General features: G+C 36.9%; 1 protein-coding gene and 1 long non-coding RNA gene across 2 annotated transcripts in view; one reads left to right on the top strand and one right to left on the bottom strand.

Moving 5' to 3' along the window:
• The window catches only part of LOC115221199 (serine/arginine repetitive matrix protein 1), a 200,128-nt gene that overhangs the window by 37,875 nt on the left and 139,753 nt on the right, over nucleotides 1-22,500 (top strand). The window lies entirely within an intron of this gene.
• The window catches only part of LOC118767004, an 18,159-nt gene continuing 17,884 nt past the window's right edge, over nucleotides 22,226-22,500 (bottom strand). Inside the window, exon 4 of the long non-coding RNA XR_005002925.1 lies at nucleotides 22,226-22,298. This is a non-coding gene — a long non-coding RNA (uncharacterized LOC118767004). The remainder of the gene's footprint in view (nucleotides 22,299-22,500) is intronic.

Here is a 22,500-nt window from a genome sequence, read left to right as displayed (position 1 = left end):
TCTCTCTATCTCTCTTACTTTTACTTTCACTTTTTCTCTCTTACTTTCACTTTCACTCTCTCTCTCTCTCTCTTACTCTCACTTTCACTCTTTCTCTCTTACTTTCACTTTCACTCTTTCTCTCTTACTTTCATCCTCTCTCTCTCTCTCTTACTTTCATCCTCTCTCTCTCTTACTTTCATCCTCTCTTCTCTCTCTTTCTCTCTTACTTTCATCCTCTCTCTCTCTCTTTCTCTCTTACTTTCACTTCACTCTCTCTCTCTCTTCTTTCTTTCACTTTCACTTTCACTCTCTCTTACTTTCTGTCTATCTACTTCACCCTTGCTCTATACAGCTCTCGAGATTAATGTATTATTGTATGTATATATCCAAATTTTATAATATCACTGTTACACTCTGCATACTATTAACATCATCATTAACATTGCTCCCACCGCTACTAGGTGATACAATAAAACACTTCTCCTGCTCCCCTCTTGTGTTTTCCTTTATAGCATTCTCAACAACAAGCTGAGTTCTGTTTGCGCTCTGATATTTTCGTTCGGTTTTTTTTTTTTTTGCTTATTTTGTTTTCCCTTTTTTCTCTTCTTTCTTGCTGGAATCATTTTTTTTTGGTTTTTCTACACACTAACTACTAATTGATTTCAATTAAAAAAAAATATATATATCACAAATATGAATTTATTCAACGAGGGCGTGATAGAGTAAAACACAGTTCTAGTACAGTTAACATAGAATTGTGAACCACATGAGCATCACGAGTCTACATGGGGGCCTCTACATGGCTGCTCTGCTGCCAACAAGTACTAACCAAATTTATCATGGTGTCCTACCACATCGAAATATATATTTATGATATACATTGCTGCATTCTGCTGTAATATATGCATGTATACATATATATGTAATATGTGTGCATATACATGTATATATATATATATATCCACAAGTATAGTTATATATGATGTTTGTGTGTGTTTATGCATTTATATACACATACACACATTTATATATGCATATATATAAATATATATATATTTGTGTGTGTTTGTGTGTCTATATACATATATATTTGTGTGTGTGTGTATTTATATATATATAGATATATATATATACATACACACACACACATGTATATACAGTTGAAAAATATATATATATATTTACAGTTAAATACATCTCTCACTCTCTCTCTCTCTCTCTCTCTCTATATATATGTGTGTATATACATATATTTATACACACACACACACACCATTGAATATATACACAAGTACATGCATATATATGCATCTGTTTTTTTATTTTATTTGATATATATATATACATACATACACACACACACAAACATATATGTATATATCTTTAAATGTATGCATATATGTATGTGTGTATATGTATGTATAATGTATGTATGTGTATATATATATATATATATAGATAGATAGATAGATATGTATATATACACATATATTTATATATACACATATTTATATACACACATACCTTTAGAAATATATGTTCATAAGTATGTGTGTCTTTAGATTTGTGTGTGGCATAAATGTATATACATTTTTAACTATACATAGCTGTAGGCTTAAAAATTTTGCTCCACAATCACATGGCTTGAAGTTCATTCCCACTGTGCAACACCCTATGCAAGTGTCTTCTACTACAGCCCTAGGCTGTTCAAGGCCTTATGAGTGGATTTGGAAGGTGGAAACTCAAAGGTGCCTACTGTTTGTTTCCTTGTGTTAACATCAAGCGCCAGTGGTATAATGAGCACATGCCATCAGTATCGGCCATTTTGCAATCTTTCCTGAAAAAATGGTATGGGTGGTGGTGGTGGTATGGGTAACAGACGGATGAGTGATAGAACTATAATAGAGATGTGTGATGCAGGAGACAAGCAACAGAGGAGCAAGTGACATGGGTGGTAAAGGGGTGGGAGCTATTAATGAAGTCAATGATAAAGACCAGACAGTAGTCAGATATCCGTGCACATAGCTATGTGCATAAATGTGCCTAGCAACACATGCCTGTATATAAACAGACATACATAGCACATGTGGAGGCGCAATGGCCCAGTGGTTAGGGTAGCGGACTCGCGGTCGTAGGATCGCGGTTTCGATTCCCAGACCGGGCGTTGTGAGTGTTTATTGAGCGAAAACACCTAAAGCTCCACGAAGCTCCGGCAGGGGGTGGTGGCGATCCCTGCTGTACTCTTTCATCACAACTTTCTCTCACTCTTACTTCCTGTTTCTGTTGTACCTGTATTTCAAAGGGCCGGCCTTGCCACTCTCTGTGTCACGCTGAATATCCCCGAGAACTACATTAAGGGTACACGTGTCTAAGGAGTGCTCAGCCACTTACACGTTAATTTCACGAGTTGTGAGTGTTTGTTGAGCGAAAACACCTATAGCTCCACGAAGCTTCGGCAGGGGGTGGGGGCGATTCCTTGCTGTACTCTTTCGCCACAACTTTCTCTCACTCTTTCTTCTGTTGGCCTGCCTGCTTAGCCAGCGGGGTGGCGTCATTTGAAGGCTAAAACAATGCGAAGCGCATTGTGACCAGCGATGTGTAGCAACATCTGATAGCCTGGTTGGTCACGGTCACGGTCACGGTGACATAGCACATACATATGTGAAGGTGCATGGCTCAGTGGTTAGAGTGTCAGGCTTATGATTGTGAAGTTTTGAGTTTGAATCCCGGACCGAGCTGTGTGTCATGTTCTTAAGCAGGATGCTCTATTTCTCGTTGCTCCAGTTCACTCAGCTGTAGAAATGAATTGCGACATCACAGGTGCCAAGCTGTATCGGTTGTTGCCTTTCCCTTGGATAACATCAATGGCATGGAGAGGTGAGGCCGGTATGCATGGGCAACTGCTGGTCTTCCATAAACAACCTTGCCTAGACTTGTACCTGGGAGGGTAACTTTCTAGGTGCAATCCCATGGTCAGTCATGACCAAATGGTGTCTCAGCATATATATATATATATGTCATTAGATGACATATGAGGGTTCGACAATTTCTTACCAAAAAACCTCACAGATGATTTGTTTAGAGTGATCAAATGTTTGTGTAGACATAAGCTCATTCCTTCCATCAGATTGACATTACCTGTACAGGTGCAACTGGGTGCCACATGTCAGATGTCAAAATGATCACACAGCAATGTGAAATGAAGTGCTTTGCTCAAGAACAAAACACAATGCCCAGTCTGAGAATCAAACCCACAATCTCACAATTGTGAGTGCAACACCTTAACCACTAAACCATGTGCCTTCACACACACACACATATATATATACATATACATATATATATATATATATAAATCCTTAAAATCATTAAAAATGTTTTAGCCCGAAGGTCGCGGCCATGCTGGGGCACCAATATATATATATATATATATGTATATATATATATACTACAAAGTAAGATAGTGGTTATGAATGTAACCCACTATGGGATATCAGTTATTCAATATACTGTTGGTAAAGTACCCAAATTCTTAATACATAAATGCTTTTAATTGCAATGCAACTAATTCATTTATTGTATTAAATGGGTGAAGGTAAAAAATATTTTTACTGTAAATTCATAATACAAATAAGAAAATGGAGAAACAAATTCATCTCGTTCATCAACTTATGGATATTGTTGATGAACAAGATGAATTGGTTTCTCCATTTTCTTATTTCATCATCATCATCGTTTAAGGTCCGCTTTCCATGCTAGCATAGGTTGGACAGTTCAACTGGGGTCTGGGAAGCCAGAAGGCTGCACCAGGCCCAGTCTGATCTGGCAATGTTTCTACAGCTGGATGCCCTTCCTAACACCAACCACTCCATGAGTGTAGTGGGTGCTTTTTATGTGCCACCGGCACAGGTGCCAGACGAGCGTGGCAAACGGCCATGAACGGCCGTTTGCCAGCCTCGTCAGCAATAAGAAAATGGAGGGGTTCAATAGGTGGTTCATCAACTTTTAGACATTGTATTATGTTAGCTTATTTATTTACTAAACTGATATTACAATAATATACATACATACCTATAACATATAACATATTATTCTTTACATATAAGATATAAAATATAGTAATATATAAGGATTCACAATTTATATTCATGTTTTTTTATAATAAATACAAGACCTGTTGAGGCAAGTGAAAATCAAAATCAAAATCAAATAAAATCAAATCAAACCAAATCAAAATAGATGAACATCAATGGAATTTGTATCCTTGTGGTACCAGTGCCGGTGGCACATAAGAAAACCATCCGAACGTGACCGTAGCCAGTACCGCATCGACTGGCGTCCGTGCTGAGGGCACGTAACAAACACCATCCGAGCGTGGCTGTTTGCCAGCCTCGTCTGGCACCTGTGTCGGTGGCACATAAGAAAACACCATCCGAGCGTGGCCATCTGCCAGCCTCGTCTGGCACCTGTGTCGGTGGCACATAAAATCACCATCCGAGCGTGGCCATCTGCCAGCCTCGTCTGGCACCTGTGTCAGTGGCACATAAAATCACCATCCGAGCATGGCCATCTGCCAGCCTCGTCTGGCACCTGTGTCGGTGGCACATAAAATCACCCACTACACTCTCGGAGTGGTTGGCGTTAGGAAGGGCATCCAGCTGTAGAAACACTGCCAGATCTGACTGGCCTGGTGCAGCCTTCGAGCTTGCCAGACCCCAGTTGAACCGTTCAACCCATGCTAGCATGGAAAGCGGACGTTAAATGATGATGATGATGATGATGATGATGATCCTTATATATTACTATATTTTATATCTTATATCTTATATGTAAAGAATAATATGTTATTTGTATGTATATATATTATTGTAATTATCAGTTTAGTAAATAAATAAATAAATTAACTTAATATAATTTATAAAAGTTGATGAACCACCTATTGTTCTCCGCCATTTTCTAATTGCTATATAAATTAATGGTAAAATATCTCTTTACCCTCACCCATCTAGTACACTAGGTAATGTAATTGCTATGCAATAAAAAACACTTGTGTATTAATAATTGGGTATTCTACCAGCAGTATATTGGATAGATATTATCCCTTAGTGGGTTGGATTTGCAACCTCTAAGTTTCTTGGAGTTATATATATATATATATATATATAAAATAAAACTTTATATATAAAGAACGTGAAATTCACGAACACGGAATACAGACAGTCATTCGGAGCCTTCATTCTTCAGTCAGAAACCGATTCATCATGGCAAATTTCAGCTGTTTAATTCTGAGATTTGCTCCAAAACGGCCAGCCCCAAGGAAAAGCTAAGCTATGGGCATTAGATTTGCTTGGTAGAAGGAAAGAATGTGACAACAGAGACGAATAGGAAAACAAGAGACGAAGATAAAATTGGAAACAGTAACGAATAAAAACAGGAACGACTTTGAGACAAAATGGGACAAAAACAATTGATCAGCAAGCGTGGGAAGCGGTAACCTTTTCGGTAGAGAAGACACGTATAGTACAGGCGGCTGTCACCATATATATATATAGTGTAATAAATAAAATATATGCATACATACAAACATATATGTACGTACCTACATCTACATGTATATATACATGCATATATAAATATATATACGTGAGTACAGGACACCACAACTAGACGTAGAACTCAACGAGAAACGAAAACGGGAAAAACAAATTTTTTTACAACAGAAAAACAGAGTACAGGACATACTACACAAGGAAAAATCCCCACGATTCGTCGCTTCATTCCATTTCTTGTCCTCCCAGTACTGTTTTATATATATATATATATATATATATATATATAGTGCAACACCTTAACCACTAAACCATGTGCCTTCATATATATATATATATATATATATATATATATATATATGTATATATCGTCGGCATCCGTCCGTCTCGAGAGACGATGGTGTAGCTCGGAAAAGATGGTGGGTTTATCTGCACTTCCTGGTGTGGCTGTGCAGACCAATCATCGAGTGTCAGTCTCTACCATATCTGGTACAAGTGAAAGGGGATGAGAGCTGTGGTTGCTGCTGCTGCTCCTTTCGCCTGGTTCTCTTTAGTTTGGCAGTAGTGGTCCTCAGGTTCTCCGCTGTCATGGCACCATACTTGACACTGTGTCACCAGGCACTTCTGTCGGCAGCGGCGGATTCCCATGTTTGGGTGTTGATCTGGCATAGCTTTAGGTCCTTCTTGCAGGCAGATATCCTTGAGGCGCAGTTATCCTTGAATAATGAGAGAGAGAGACAGATGATGGAAGATACAAGAATGTTTATTAATCACCACAATTGTTTCTACTCATCTAGTATCAATCCATAGATGGGCTGAAACAATTGTAGTGATTAATAAACATTCTTGTATCATCCATCTCTTCTCTCTCTCATTAATCAAATACCCAACGAATACTGTGAAAGTGAATGTGCCTTACTGGTAAGCTACCAAGTGTATTTGTTATCTAATATATATTTATATATATATATATATCCCCATGGTCATGACTCACCAAAGCCTTGGATATATATATTCAAGAGTTGGGGAGAAGAGAATCCCAGTCAGACAGACAAAGTGGTATCAAATGATGGTAGTAGAAAATCAACAACGGATTTAAAATTTGTCTGTGAGAAGGTTTGCAAGAGCCTGTATAGCATGAAGATCTACTAGGCTAAGATGAAATGCACAGAAATGATGCAAGTGCCCTGGAGAGATGACGCATGAAGGGTCTGGCCTAGAGTCTACTCAAAGTTCCAGAACCTCCAAGTGTTGCTAGCCCAAGATCTATACAAATTAACAGAACATGGCTGAATAAAGTGGTTTCAAGCTAACAAGGATGGGGAATGGTAACAGCTAAGGATGATGCCAATGGTTTCTGGACAATGACCATCATTATTATCTGTGTAGTGGCTGAGAGGTTTGGATTGGGAGAGAAGATAACATGGAAATCTTTGAACTATATAACTGACAGAGCCAGTAAAATCCATCAACTCAGATAGGAGCTTTAGCGTTTAAGGACGCTATACTTTCCACAGTAGATGGCCTTGAGAGGAGAGTCAGCAGGTTCTTGTAGAAATGACAGGACCGACCTCACTGAGCAGCATTACTATGTGTGGACAAAACTAATAAGTTCAAGTACTCCATTAGTAGCCTGTAAGAAGAACCACTGGTGACCTGTATTGGAGAGGTATTGCAATACCAAAATTTCTGCAGCCCACAAGTCTCTCAGACAAGTATTGAGTTCAGAACAGGACAGGTATGGGGAGCAGCAAAGGCTGTCAAGCCCTCAGAGTTGCAGCACAAACGTTAGTGCTGGTGGGTGTTACCTCACTTCAGCAAAGCCTTTCTCAAGCTTGTATCACTCTGATGTTGTAGAAGCAGCAGAGATTCTCAGACTGAAGCTGTTATAGAAGTCCAAAACAAGGTCTCTGTACCTGCCTGAGATGTGGTGCCTGATCAAAATCTCTCCAACCAGCTTATGGAGTATAGACCCAAAGGCATTTGTAAGAACTGGCCCCAATACTGCCAAGTCTGCTTTGCTATTTTGGTCTTCCTAACCACATATGTGTCACAGACACCCTGATACCTTTGGGATACCCCTTTTCTCAACACTTCACTATAAAACAGTGAAAGAAACAGATAGGAGACTACTGATTTGGCATGAGGTGTGAACATCAGTTAAGAAGAAACAAGCTAGAAAGAGTATAGGAATACAGCTCAGGGTACCTCATTAAAATGAGTACAAGCTGTGGCATGCAATGTCTCATGGTCTGAGATTTGGTGGGTGGAGTCTCACTGCATAAAATTCATGATTCAGGCAGTTTTAGGATGTCCTGAGCCTATTCACCTTGTTCTGTTGACCAGTCTTGCTGAAGAGCCTATAATATGCTAGGTGTCATAGGTGCCACAAAGCAGAAGGTTGTCCCGTCCAGTTGGGTATGGAGATAGCAGAGGATGCCTAAGATGGATGTGGGCCAGGAGATGTGAGGTATGATAGAAGCTGGATCTTGATCACGTATCGATATGTGTGTATTTATGTATGTGTGTATATATACACATAATATACACAAATATATATATATATATATATATGACAAGCTTCTTTCAGTTTCCCTCTGCCAAATCCACTCACAAGGCTTTGGTCAGCCTGAGGCTATAGCAGAAGACACTTGCTCTGTCATGCAGTGGGACTGAACCCAGAACCATGTGGTGGGGAAGCAAGCTTCTTACAACATATATGAAAACCAAACATTAAATGATGATGTTGAGGTATATATATGTTATATATATATATATGGGCCTGACGAAGCCTTCCAGCTTCACAGACCCCAGTTGACCCGTCCAACCCATGCTAGCATGGAAAGCGAACGCTAAATGATGATGATGATGATATATATATATATATTATATATATATATATATATTATATATATATATATAATATATATATATATATATATATTATATATATATGTATATATATATATATATATATATATATATATATATATATATATATATATATATATAATATATATATATATATATACCGAGTAAGCACATAAATGTGAAACAAGGTGGAAAAAAGAGTACTCAAATACCAGAAGTAGAGTAATATGCTTTATTTAAAAGCAGCAGAAATATAACAAAAGCTGCTACTCAGAGTTTCACGTTCCTGTTCATCAGACAGTTTTGTTAAAATCGAACCAAAATAACAATTTGATCAAAACTAGCTAAAGGATACACCTTTAAAAATGGATTTGTTTCATTGGTCCTTTCAAATAACAGTCTTAGGCAAGCGATAAACAAAATAAACAAAATAAATGAATTCAATATAAATTATAAAAATCGAGGTAAAACCTTAAATCGAAGAGCGGATTCAAAATACATATTGTCATTAATAATATAGAAAATATAATTCAATTAATACCTAAAAATTGAAATTAAAATATATTAAAATATTTCACAATAGTATATACTCATACTAAACCATCAATATACATATATACATCAAAATACACAGATAGATGTACACAGACCACATACATATACAGACATATAAATGCAAAACGAAAATATACACACAAATACACGTATGCATATGTATACCCCCTCCAAGGAATGTCAGTCCATCCTATGCTTGCCCAATGACAGCTGAATGGACTAGAACAATGTGAAATAATGTGTTTTGCTCCAGAATGCAATACACAACTGATGGATAGATAGAGAGAGATTGATAGATAGATAGAAACATTTATTGTTTCCATGGGAATTAATTGACACTTGCCTGCATTTAAAGAATTAAGGAAATCAAAAAGTCAGATGAAGAATCTTTGATTCGAAAGCACTCACAACAAAATAAACTGCAACACCCAGCACCAAGGCCCACTTTAGGCTACATGTCATATGTAAGCAATCTATCTTTCTATCTATCTAACTGTCGATCTACCATTCGATCTGTCAATCTCTCTATCTATCTATCTGTCTTTCTATCAACTTTTATATCCAAAAGCCTAATATAGAAAATTAAACTTCCCTATATCTTCTTGTACTTTACTGCCTTTTATTGTCTCCTTTTTTCTTTTCTTTTCCCTTCAATTCATGTCTCTTCTAACCCCTCCTACCAGTGGTATTACTATGTTATCTTACTATACTCTAACCATGTTGCCCGAGGGTACACCAACACATTATATATATATATATATATATATCATCATCGTTTAATGTCCGTTTTCCATGCTAGCACGGATTGGACGGTTCGACTAGGCTCTGGGAAGCCAGGAAGCTGCACCAGGCTCCAGTCTTATCTGGCAGTGTTTCTGCAGCTGGATGCCCTAACACCAACAACTCCATGAGTGTAGTGGGTGCTTTTTACGTGCCACCGGCACAGAAGCCAGTCAAGCCGGCGAGCCAGTTATATATATATATATATATATATATGAAAGAAGGTTTGAAAATGCAATTTTAAAGATGTTTATTCACTTGATCGGTTTCACTTTTTTAGAAAAAGATTGTCAAAAGTAAAATGTAAAGCTTTGTATGAGCTTTGTTGTGTTAAGTACTGGTTGCCACAAAATTATTAAAATATATAAACTGTTTTTAACATTTTCTTATTATTATCAAAGAATGTATATATGTATTTTAATACTTTTCTGGCAACCAGTACTTAACACAACAATGCTCATACAAAGCTTTTACATTTTACTTTTGACAATCTTTTTCTAAAAAAGTGAAACCGGTCAAATGAATAAACATCTTTTAGAATTGCGGTATCTTACAACTTTACTTTGTTATATATATATATATATATATATATATATATGGCCGTTCGCCAGCTCTGTCTGGCACCTGTGCAGGTGGCACGTAAAAAACACCCACTACACTCGCGGAGTGGTTGGCGTTAGGAAGGGCATCCAGCCGTAGAAACACTGCCAGATCTGACTGGGCCTGATGAAGCCTTCCAGCTTCACAGACCCCAGTTGACCTGTCCAACCCATGCTAGCATGGAAAACAGACGCTAAACGATGATGATGATGATGATGATATATATATATTTAAATATTACTTAAAAACAGTGCAAGGGATATAAACAAAACTGAACACACATACATATAGTATGTGTTTTGCTAGTTCTTGGGTAGGCTGTTCTTATAGGCATAAGAAAATATATTCTCTTCATCTGGATGTCATAGACAAACGAGATAACTCACATCACTTCCAGATGTTTTAATATTAGGTGCATGAAGACAATATCTTCTCTTATTCCAGTAACAACAGCCTATCCATGAACTAGCAAAACACATACCTTATGTATGTGTGTTTGATATTGTTTTTATCCCACAAGCTGCTTTTAGCTCATATTTGAATTTTTTCCAGGGTACGGAACATTGGAACTTACCAACAGATGATTCTTACACTATTTTGCATATAGTCATAGACAGCGATTTAGCTTGCATCGGGCCTTGTTTCGGGTATGCAGTATTGACAAGTCACAAACATTATGAAATGTTGATGCCTATCACTCATGTATGGGACCTGGTGTGAGTTATCTCACTTGTCTATAACTTCCGGATGTTTTAACATCAGGCACATAAAGAGAATATATTCTCTTATGCTTATAAGCGCAGCCTACCCATGGACTAACAAAACACATACCTTGCATATGTATGTTTGATGTTGTTCATGTGTGTGTGTGTGTGTGTATATGTATATACATATGTATGTGTGTGTGTATATACATATATATACATATATATTTCAATATGTGACCACATGTGTATCATTGGTGATTTTCTTTCTCCCTTCCTTGGACTTTTCCTTTTTTCTATATTTCTGACAAAGAGCTCTGCTCAAAACATTAAATCCTCCTTCTGTCTTTCCTTTCCTGAGCGTCCTATAATTCTATACATGTTCCACATCCTCAAGTTTACGAAAATAAACAAAAGACGAAGGCAGGTGGAGTACAAACAAACAAATGTATTAGTATAGCGCTCAGGAATAGAAAAAGTCTTTTACGTTTCGAGCCTACGCTTTCGACAGAAAGATACACAGAAATAAACAAGGAGAGAAACAATATATATATCTATGTATGTATTTTTATATATATGTATATATATAGATATATATATGGGTGTGTGTGATTGTGTATAGAAGAATATATTAATAAAAGGAATTCCAACCTTGTCTGATTTTCACGTTTTATTTACAATCTTATAATGATATAATATAAGATAATATAATATAATAAAATAAAATAAAATAAAATAATAGAATGTTAAATGTTCATTCTGATTGAACTAGTACTTTCATGCATTAAATTATGCAATCTTCAGGTTCATGTAGTAGTGGTGACAGTCATGCTTCACAATTTTTTACTGTAGCAAGATGGTTAAATCTGTGCCTTAAATACACCTGTGTAGGCTCCAGATTGCTAGGTTTTGCAAACTGTATTCTGACCAATCAGTGTGTAGCATCACTCAATTACTTAAGCTGATTGATTTAGGCATCACGCTTTGTTGAACATGTCAAGAGTCCTGTATCTTAACCCTGGTTGAGGTAGCAATTGTTGGGCTATTTTTAGAAATGTTGTAAATAGCCTTTGTCAGGGATTTTTATATTTCAATTGTCATCATCATCATTGTCAGCACCTTAATTATTGTTGCTAGTGGTGATGGCGGTGGCAATAGAACTTTTAACCCTAAATAAGATAATTTTCCTGCTATCTTCATCTTGATCACCTTTAGTATTGTTGTTGTTGTTAGTGGTCATGGTCGTAGCAGTAGAAGTAGTACCTCTAAGTATTATTCTTATTGCTTATTTAGCTTGGGTTCGAATTTATCAATAAAATTCTTTTCTCTGATTTTCCTCTCGATTTCACTTGGGCTGTGTAATTTGTAGAATAGAAATATTATATATATTTTCCAACCACATGTTGCTAGGTGGTTACTCAAAGGTATCTGACGGATCTCTAGGTCTCTAATCTGTTGTCAGTGTACACGTGAGCGTTCTGATAGTGCATTTCCCATCTGACCTACATATATTTCTTCACAATTTGGGCATTTGATGCAGTAAATTAAATTTCTACTTTTGCAGTTCATATTCGCATTTGTGAATATTTTCCCGGTTTTTGTGTTTATATATCAGCCGGTATGTATGAATTGGCATGTGCCACATTTAGATACAGTGAATGTTTGGTCTTTGTTGCTAAGGTCAAATTTTGCCTTTGTTAGTAATTTTTTCAAGTTTTTAGGCTGTCTTCTACTAAGAACCATAGCTCGATCCATGATTATATCTTTTAATTCATTACTTTGAGCAATGATTAGTAGGTTTGCTTTGGCAATGTTGAAGATATTCTGGTGACATGGGTTGTGTGTCACTATGAATGGTATGACTTGTTCTTGTTTTCCTCTTCCTTGGGTTGTCCTAAGTTGTTGTATGGGTATTTTTATAGCCCACTGTATGCCATTTTCTATAAGTAGAGATGGGTATTTTTGTTTGAGCAAAAATTCTCTTAGTTCTGTTAGGCGTTTGTTCCTGATATTTGTATCTTCTACAATGGTACAAATTCTTCTGGCTAGACAGTATGGGATGTTGTGTTTTGTATGTGGTGGATGGCACGACTTAAAATTCAGGTATTGATGTGTGTCTGTGTGTTTATAGTATATATCTGTGGTGATGGTGGTGTCCTTTTTAATTACCATTATATCTAGGAATGGTAATTTGGTACTACTCATCTCCTTCGTAAATTGGAGAGATGGGTGTAGGTTGTTCAGGAGGATATTGAACTCTTCCAGAGTATTTAGAGATTCTGTCCAGATTATGAAGCAGTCGTTAAGATATCTCTTCCATGCCTTTTCAATATACTTTCTAAATCCAGTGCCATAGTTTACCTCCACCTCTTGGTAGAGTTGTTGTTCTAAGTATCCCATTACAGAGTTGGCGTAAACGGGAGCAAACCTCGTTCCCATCGCCATGCCTCTAATTTGGATGTAATTCTTTCCATTGAAGAAGAATGTGTTGTTTTCTAGAATAAGTTTGACTGTGTCTAATATAAATGGCACTGTGAATCTGCTGGGAATCACTTCTCTATGTTTTCCTAACCAGTATTTAATCGTCTTTATTCCTAAATCGTGTGGAATATTGGTGTAGAGGCTTACCACATCAAAACTTAGTAAAACTGAATTTGTTTCTGTTGTTTGGGAAGATGGGACAGGAAGTCGATGTCATCCCTGATGAAACTGGGTATGTTAGTACATAGTGGTTTCAAAACAATGTCAATAAAATTGCTTAAACAGTGGGTAGGGCATGATGGACCAGCTATAATAGGTCTAAGTTTTAGGTCTTTTGGATGTAGTAATTTTGTGTACTATATATATAGATATATATGTATGTATTTTAATATATATGTATATACATACATACATTCATACATAGATAGGCTTTCTAATGCAAACAAGGTTCATACCCAAATTGATTGTATGTATGTATATACATACAAACATTCATACATTCATACATACATACATACATTCAATTTGGGTATGAACTTTGTTTGCATTGCAAAACCTATCTATGGGCACTGGCTACTCTATTCAGTTTTACAACAAAAACTGATCATATTGCTGAACATACATCCAGAAATTCATGAATATCCATAGAGTATATATAAAAGAGAGTTTGGATTTAACAAACACATTTCATTGCATAACACTACAATCATTTCATTTCTACTTTACCAATGGATACTTGCCAAAATATCATATATTTTACATATTACATCACATCAGTATTATTTCAACAACATTGGTAAATAAAGACTCATCAGGTATAAAAGCAATCAGTCTGTTTGTATTTCAGTGTTAATGATAGACCAAGAGATATCACAGGATTTAAATTTGGCTTTGAGAGGATGGATGTAAGTACCCAGTGAAGCAGATTTTCACTTAGTGTTCTAGTTAGAGTTAATATGTATGAGATACCAGCACTTAAAGTTGATCAAGAATCCTTCGTATATTCTAGTGGAATTACAGTGTGTGTGTAGCAACTATACACTTGTATACAATATTGTAACATAGACAGTGGCCCCAAATGGACAATTAGCGGGCATCCTACAGTTGCTTTTCTTCTTCTCTTAGGTTAAGTATAATGCACTGTTTCTCTCATCTAGATTGTTGTGAAAGGCATTATTATCATTATTATTATTAATGATATTATCATTACTATCATTAACCCTTATTATTCCAAGAGCAGAAGAAATCTATCAAAATTTACGAAATTAGAGCTCAAGTCTGTTTTTATCAAACTTAAATATTAGTGAAATTTAAACTTAATTGAATTAAAGGGTACCTGATTTCTCAGAGGGTCTACATTTGTAGACATTGGGATGACACAGAAAAAAAATTGGAAAATTACTACAAATTGTGTGTTGTTGCTTTTACTCCGTCACATAAGAAAAATACATGTTGCAACAAAAGGATAATTCTTTTCATGGTTTTCATTTTTCTCAAGTTAGCAATCAAACAAAAAAAATATTTAAATGACCACAACAATCTAATTTTCTGCCAAAAATGAATTAAATAGCATGTCAGTTGACAATAACCTGTTCTATGGTAAATAACATGCAAACTCTTTGGCAAGAATGAATCAGATTGATTCACTGGTCAGAACTGTTCACTAGTGCTGTAAAGACATTGGGATGGAGCTTAGTATTGCAAAGTGCACCACCATAACTATGAAGAGAAGGAGGTGTATATGTAGTAGTGGATTTGAGTTACATGATGGAGAGTCAGTTGGTTATCCTGAGGAGAGGGGGCACAAATATTGGGACATTTTGGAGCCTGGATTTAGATAAAAACTTTTTTTTAGTGCTTTCATTCCTTTTAGGGTTTCATCATGAATGATTTCTTATTTGAAAATTCATGCCTTTTACACATATGTAAATTAGTTGAAAAAAAAATCTGAAGTTAAATTATTTTCTGAGATTTTGGAAAGAGGGTGTTCTAGAAGTGGTTGTTAAATATAACCAAATAACCACTCTCGAAACCCAAGAAAAGAAATTCAACTCCAGACTTTTTTTTTCAACTAACTCACACATGTGTAAGAGTATGGATTTTCAAATAAAAAAAATCATCCATAATATATCCCTAAAAGGAATGAAAGCACTAAATAAATAACCAAATTCTGATTACCTTCTTTCCCTTAATATTCAAAATCTGTACATCACTTCAAATAACCTAGACATAATCACACATACATTTATATTTATATATGTATACAAATATGTACATAAATATAGACACCACTCCCAACTTGAACATGTGAGCATATACTTACATATTTAAAATAATTTCTACCTTTCTGACATGCATTAGTGTACCAGTATGTACACCTGTTTGTGAAAAACAATTTATTGCATCAACAAGCCTCTGAACAGCTGTAAAGATAGTATTCAACTCTTTCCACAGTAAAAGTATTTCACTCTCCTTAAGATAGTGATTCAAGCATAGAACAGGGATTTTCCATGGCTCCTCGTCTCCACACTTTAACTATTGTTATGCCTCCTTTTCCTGGAGTTTTATCTGTCTTCATCATCTTTAGGATGTTTTCAATTTCACTAGCCATAAGAGGTAACGCTTCTTCCAACATTTGTAACAGTGAAGGATCAATCTTTACAAGCGATTTAAAAGCTTGGTGTACAAAGATTTTACCTACTTCTTCCCTCTCCCCTCTGTCAACATGAGCCTGCATTTGTTCTTAAGTACAGTCACCTCTGCATCTTTTCGGACTTACCCTTTCCCCTTCAGCCTGTATCAGCTTCTTCAATCTATAATTCTCAAAGTCATTTTCTAGATATTGTCTGATTGTTTTACAGAAAATGGAATTTCACAAAGTGATCTTACATGTTTCTCAGTTTTCCCTTTCTCTAACATTTTCTTTGTCTCCTCTGATATTCTTCCATCAGGCTCTTGCTGGCTTGCAAGTTCTTACCTTCTACATGTAGTTTTTAATTTTCTGGACCAGTGAATTATAGTCTTCATCACTGTGCTGGTGACATGTAAAAAGCACCAACCGATCGTGGCCGTTGTCAGCCTCGCCTGGCACGTAAAAAGCACCCACTACACTCGTGGAGTGGTTGGTGTTAGGAAGGGCATCCAGCTGTAGAAACACTGCCAGATCAGACTGGAGCCTGGTGCAGCTTCCTGGCTTCCCAGACCCCGGTCGAGCCGTCCAACCCATGCTAGCATGGAAAATGGACATTAAACAATGATGATGATGATGATCGCCCTCTTCAATCTGACTCACAACTTCCTTCTCAATAGCATCCTGCTATTATACCACAACAAAGGTCTTGACATGTTGATTCTTCATTGAGATGTGCAGTCTTCTCTCTGATTTTGTTGATCACAATTTATGCCCATAGGAAGCAGTGTTGAATGGTACTATAACCAAATCATCCTGTAATGTGTGCCACTTATCAATCAGGATGCAGTCAATTTCATTTCTGCATAGCATGTTTAGGGCAATCCAAGTCCATCTCTGTTCATATTGATTCATGAACAGGCTGTAAAATCGAGATTCTACCATGGTAGTAAAATGTTCTCCTCTTTTATTTCTCAATCCTGATCCCAATATATTTCCATCCCAACATATTTCTATCCCTGCTGTTCTTTTCCTTTGCATTGAAATCTCCCATCACTATGATGTAAGTGGATTTTTGAGTTAGCACTTTCTCTAACTTTTGATAGAATTCTTCCCTTTCATCATCTTCACAAACATTTTGATAGCATAAGTCTTGATGATCTTGAGGATGATATCCTGTGAGACAAATGTTTGGCACTCTCATATATTGAGAAGGCAAGTGACAGGAAGCAATTTTCAAAGACCATTATTTACTTTCACTGAATCCTTGTTACTGAATACTTGTTGCTCTTGCATACTTGGCTAAGAGTAAAACACTGTTCCTGAGTTGCTTTGGAGAAGGTGTTTGACAGGGTACCACATTCAGTAGATTGGTAGTCAGTGAGAAAACTAGGCAATGATGAATGGCTTGTTAAGGTTGTACAAGCTTTCTACAAAGGTGCAGTAAATGAAGTGAAACTCAACAATAATTTCAGTGATTAATTTACCTGGTAGGAGTTAATAAAGCTTCAGTCCCCCATTCCTCTCTGATTCGTCATAGAATTGAAGGCCATCTCAGAAGCTTACAACTGCTTGTCCATGGGAACTCCTGTATGCTGATGATACTTACTTGTACTTGTGGCGACATTCACCCTGGGTGGGTTGAGTCAGATTCTTCTACCACCCTCGAGGCATCTCAAACCATGGCAGTGGAAGAAGTTTCATGGGAATATGAATTTCACAAGCGGTCCCCAACAATCCCGCATGTAGAGACATCCTGTTTGCCACAGATTGTCCGCAGACGCAGGGACAGAACGACTGAGGAGCCACCGGTTGCTGAAATAGACACTCCAAGGATTTTCACTAGAGCCCCGTCTGCTGGGTTGTGGCTCTAATACCACTCAGTGTCAGACCAATCTGCCATGGGTGGCCCTACCAGGAACCAAAGTTCCCGACGACATAGCTCTGACACTACCTGTTGCCAGCGTCCCCACCACGGTGAGGAGGGGATGGACTTTGGTGATGATATATATCCCATAGCTCAAGATAAACTTGGAATGTTTCAGTAAGTCAGAAAGAAAACAGAATTCAGATGTCTTCAGGAAAATGGCCTTGCTTGATATGCAGGAAAAGACATGTAATATATATAGTGGAATCACAGGCAAACTAACATGAAGTGAGTTTCATATGTAACAGATGCACTAGAGTACCTAAATACCCAGATGGCTTACTAGAATAGTTGATAGTTTCTTTAACCTAGGTGCATAATTAGCAAGGGGGAGGTTGCTCTTCAAATATAGTAGCCAGGGTAAAAACTGGGTGGCAAATGTTGAGGATGCTACTACCTCTGCTGTCAGCAAATTTTTTTTAAGCTTAATGAGGGGTAGATTATATGACACTTATCTTATCACTGTGATGCTGCATGATAGCAAGGCATGGGTCTCCAAATTATGTGCAATTCAAGTGTGCATGAATGACAAGGTACAGATGTGCTGAGAGAAAAATTGACCACGAGAAGAGGAATCAGATGTAGTGTGTAAGAAAGATGGTTGCATTGATTTAGTCATAGGATGCATCATTTTGCTATAGATGAAGTGCCAATCGTCTAAATTGGATGGCACTATTGTAGAAGACATTGAATAAAGTAGTAAACGCTGACCTTGGGACCTTGTGCTTTACAAAGAGAAGATAAAGGACTGGGATGGCTGTGGGATCTTTCTCTTTCTCTTTTACTTGTTTCAGTCATTTGACTGTGGCCATGCTGGAGCACCACCTTTAGTCGAGCAAATCGACCCTGGGACTTATTCTTTGTAAGCCCAGTACTTATTCTATCGGTCTCTTTTGCCGAACCGCTAAGTGACGGAGGACGTAAACACACCAGCATCAGTTGTCAAGCAATGCTAGAGGGGCAAACACAGACACACAAACATATACACATACATACATATATATATATATATATATACGACAGGCTTCTTTCAGTTTCCGTCTACCAAATCCACTCACAAGGCATTGGTCGGCCCGGGGCTATAGCTGAAGACACTTGCCCAAGATGCCACGCAGTGGGACTGAACCCAGAACCATGTGGTTGGTTAATAAGCTACTTACCACACAGCCACTCCTGCGCCTGCCTATGCGTGGTTCTTGAGAAGACTTCATCCATTTCAGCAAAACAGAAATTCTGGAAGCATAACATGTATATATATACACAATTGGGCTCCTCACCTAATTTCCTTTCCAAGCCATGCCCATCACCAATCATCTGTTTTTTTTTTCCTCACTGATTCCTCCATCACCACCTGCCAACAGTATTCTGCTGTTGTAATTAAACGAGAGCAAAACTGCATAATTCATCATCTTTTTTCCGATATCTATTACTTTTCTCACCATCCAGAACCATTTCTCTTAACATCCATCCTTCCATCCTCCCTTCCCTCTCCTCTCGCATTTTACATTGACCATCCTTCCCTGCCACCAACTTATCTCCCCCCCCCCCCACCATATATCTCTCATTCTTTCCGTGCACAACATCTGCCTCTCCCCTCACACTCTTGCAACCTACCCTCCCATTTATCATTTCCCTTTCTCTCATCCTTATGCCTACTATATTTTTATTATTATTATTATTATTATTATTATTATTATTATATTATTATTATTATTATCATTATTATTATTGTTATTGTTGTTGTTATGATTATTATTATTATTGTTGTTATTATTATTATCATTATTGTTATTATTATTATTATCATTATTGTTATTATTATTATTATTATTATTATTATTATTATTATTATTATTATTATTACTATTCTACTGTCCTTCACTCCTTTCTGCACACTGAGTCAACCTACAAGCCCCTGCCCTTCCCCCAACTCATACATATCATTAATCATTCCTCCACCATTGTCAACCATTCACCACATCCACTTCTCAACCCAACATAATCTCAGCACTTACCACCAACACTTACTTTCCTTCTTCTCAACATATGTTTATTATCAACCACTCAAACTTTGTTCTTCATATCCCCCCCCCCACTGCCATCTTTTATCTTTGACCGGCCCTCACTCTGCCCATACATTATTGTAATATTTACCCACCAACAATCCCTGGTCTTCCGTCCCTGCCCACTTCCAGTGATTCCAGAAATTCCGAGCTGGAAACTACAGCCTAGAAGACAAGCCTTGTTCTGGAAGATCTGTAGAGCTCGACGAGAATGTCCTGCAAACCCTGGTGGCACAAGATCTCGTCATAACTGTTGACGAACTAGCAGAGAAGCTCAGATTTGGTCATTCAACCATTCATCAACATCTGCATGCCATTGGAAAAGTCAGCAAATTGGGACATTGGATTCATTACAAACTTTCTGAATCTAGTCACATGGCCACATACAGTGAGAATGATACTTCAAAGACTGGAGCAGTTTGAATGGGAAATGATGCCCCACCCACCATATTTGCAGGACATTGCTCCATCTGATTATCATTTATTCCGCAGTCTTCAAAATTATTTGGATGGAAAAATATAAATTCTGCAAATGAAGTCACAACAGTACTGGGGGAGTATTTTTCATCATGGACAAGTGAATTTTGGAAGAGGGACCTTGCAAGTCTACAAGATAGATGGAAGCGCATTGTAAAAAATGAAGGAGAGTATATTATAGATTAAAAAAGAACTTTATCTTCATCATCATCATCATCGTTTAACATCCGTTTTCTGTGCTAGCACGGGTTGAACAGTTCGACCGGGGTCTGGGAGACCAGGAGGCTGCACCAGGCTCCAGTCTGATCTGACAGTGTTTCTACAGCTGGATGCCCTTCCTAATTCCAACCACTCCGTGAGTGTAATGGGTGCTTTTTACATGCCACCGGCACAGATGCCAGGGAAGGCTGGCAGTGGCCACAATCGGTTGGTGCTTTATACATGCCACCGGTACAGAAACCAGTCAAGTTCAGATGGTGCTTTTTAAATGCCACCGGCACAGGTATCACAACTACTATTTCTATTTGATATTTATTTTGATTATCCTAATTTTGAAAAATAAAAGAAGTATTAACCCTTTTGTTACCAACCCAGCTGAAACCAGCTCTGGCTCTGAGTAGAAATGTCTTGTTTCCATAAGTCTTGAATTAAAATCTTCCACCAAACCTTAGTCACAATTTATGTTCCTAACACAAGCTAAATGATAACTAAGTTATTTTACTAAATTCTTTGTTATATTTAAAGTAATTGAAAGAAACACATAGCATCTCAAAATAAATACAGTAATGAAAGGTTAGAGTAATGTTACTCAATTAGGGAGTCTCTCCGAGTCAAGCATTTAGAGATCACAATTTCAGTAATGTGGATATATTGTTAGAATGTCAAAAGGAAAGGATCGCAAAATGGATTCTTGAAAGTGAACCAACTGAAAAGGGGTCTAAGGGTAGAACAAGAATGAAATGATAACTAAGTTATTTTACTAAATTCTGCACAATGAGACTGAACCCAAGGCTACATGGTTGGAGAGCAAACTTCTCAATCATACAGCCACGCCTATAAAGGGGAGATACATTTTGGATAATAAACTCCTTGATACAATATGCTTAACAAAAAGATGAGATGTTTACAGCAAGAAAACTGTTGATTCTAATATTTACTTAAGCAACGCAACAATTAACAACGCTACACCATACAGGGTGTTCCTGAAATTGAGCAAATTATAAAAACTGACAGAATTTTAAGTTTATTACCAAAACAAATAGATTTATAAATCTTATGTCAAACTTTTATTGAAAATTTTCAACATACCTGTATCCCTGCATACTTGAAATCTCTCCTTAGTATTGTGAAACACATTTTTAAGCATTTCAGGAGTTAGCTCCTGCACTGCTAACTGAATGTGTTCCTTAAGCTCAGCTAAATAATTGCTCCATCTTCAGGATGGAGGTAAAGAAAATGATTGCTGCCAAATTGAAAAAAAAAGCTGTCATGGACAAATAATTGGGGTCCAACAGGAATGAAAATAAAATTATAAATAAATTTCAAAATTTATGCACTTTTTTAATACATATTAAACATGATAAACATAAATGAAAGTGAGGAGTTTTTACAAAATCTCATTCAGGCTTAATATGAATAGGAGTCACTAAAGGATTTGCAGGAATAAAATTTTCTGCATCCCTCAATATATATGGAAATAATAAACTCAACTCAATAAATGCAAACACACACACCAAACACACACACACACACACACACACACATATATATATATAGAATAAAGTTACATGGTCTGATTTTCACATTTTTTTATTATTGTATTTTTTAAAAAATTTTTACAATATTGAAGTGTGTTAAATATTGAAAAAATGTTTTGTAATGT

The sequence above is a fragment of the Octopus sinensis genome, linkage group LG18, assembly GCF_006345805.1.
Source record: "Octopus sinensis linkage group LG18, ASM634580v1, whole genome shotgun sequence".
In the NCBI taxonomy this organism is placed as follows: Eukaryota; Metazoa; Mollusca; class Cephalopoda; order Octopoda; family Octopodidae; genus Octopus; species Octopus sinensis.
This window is presented reverse-complemented; position numbering and strand designations above follow the sequence as displayed.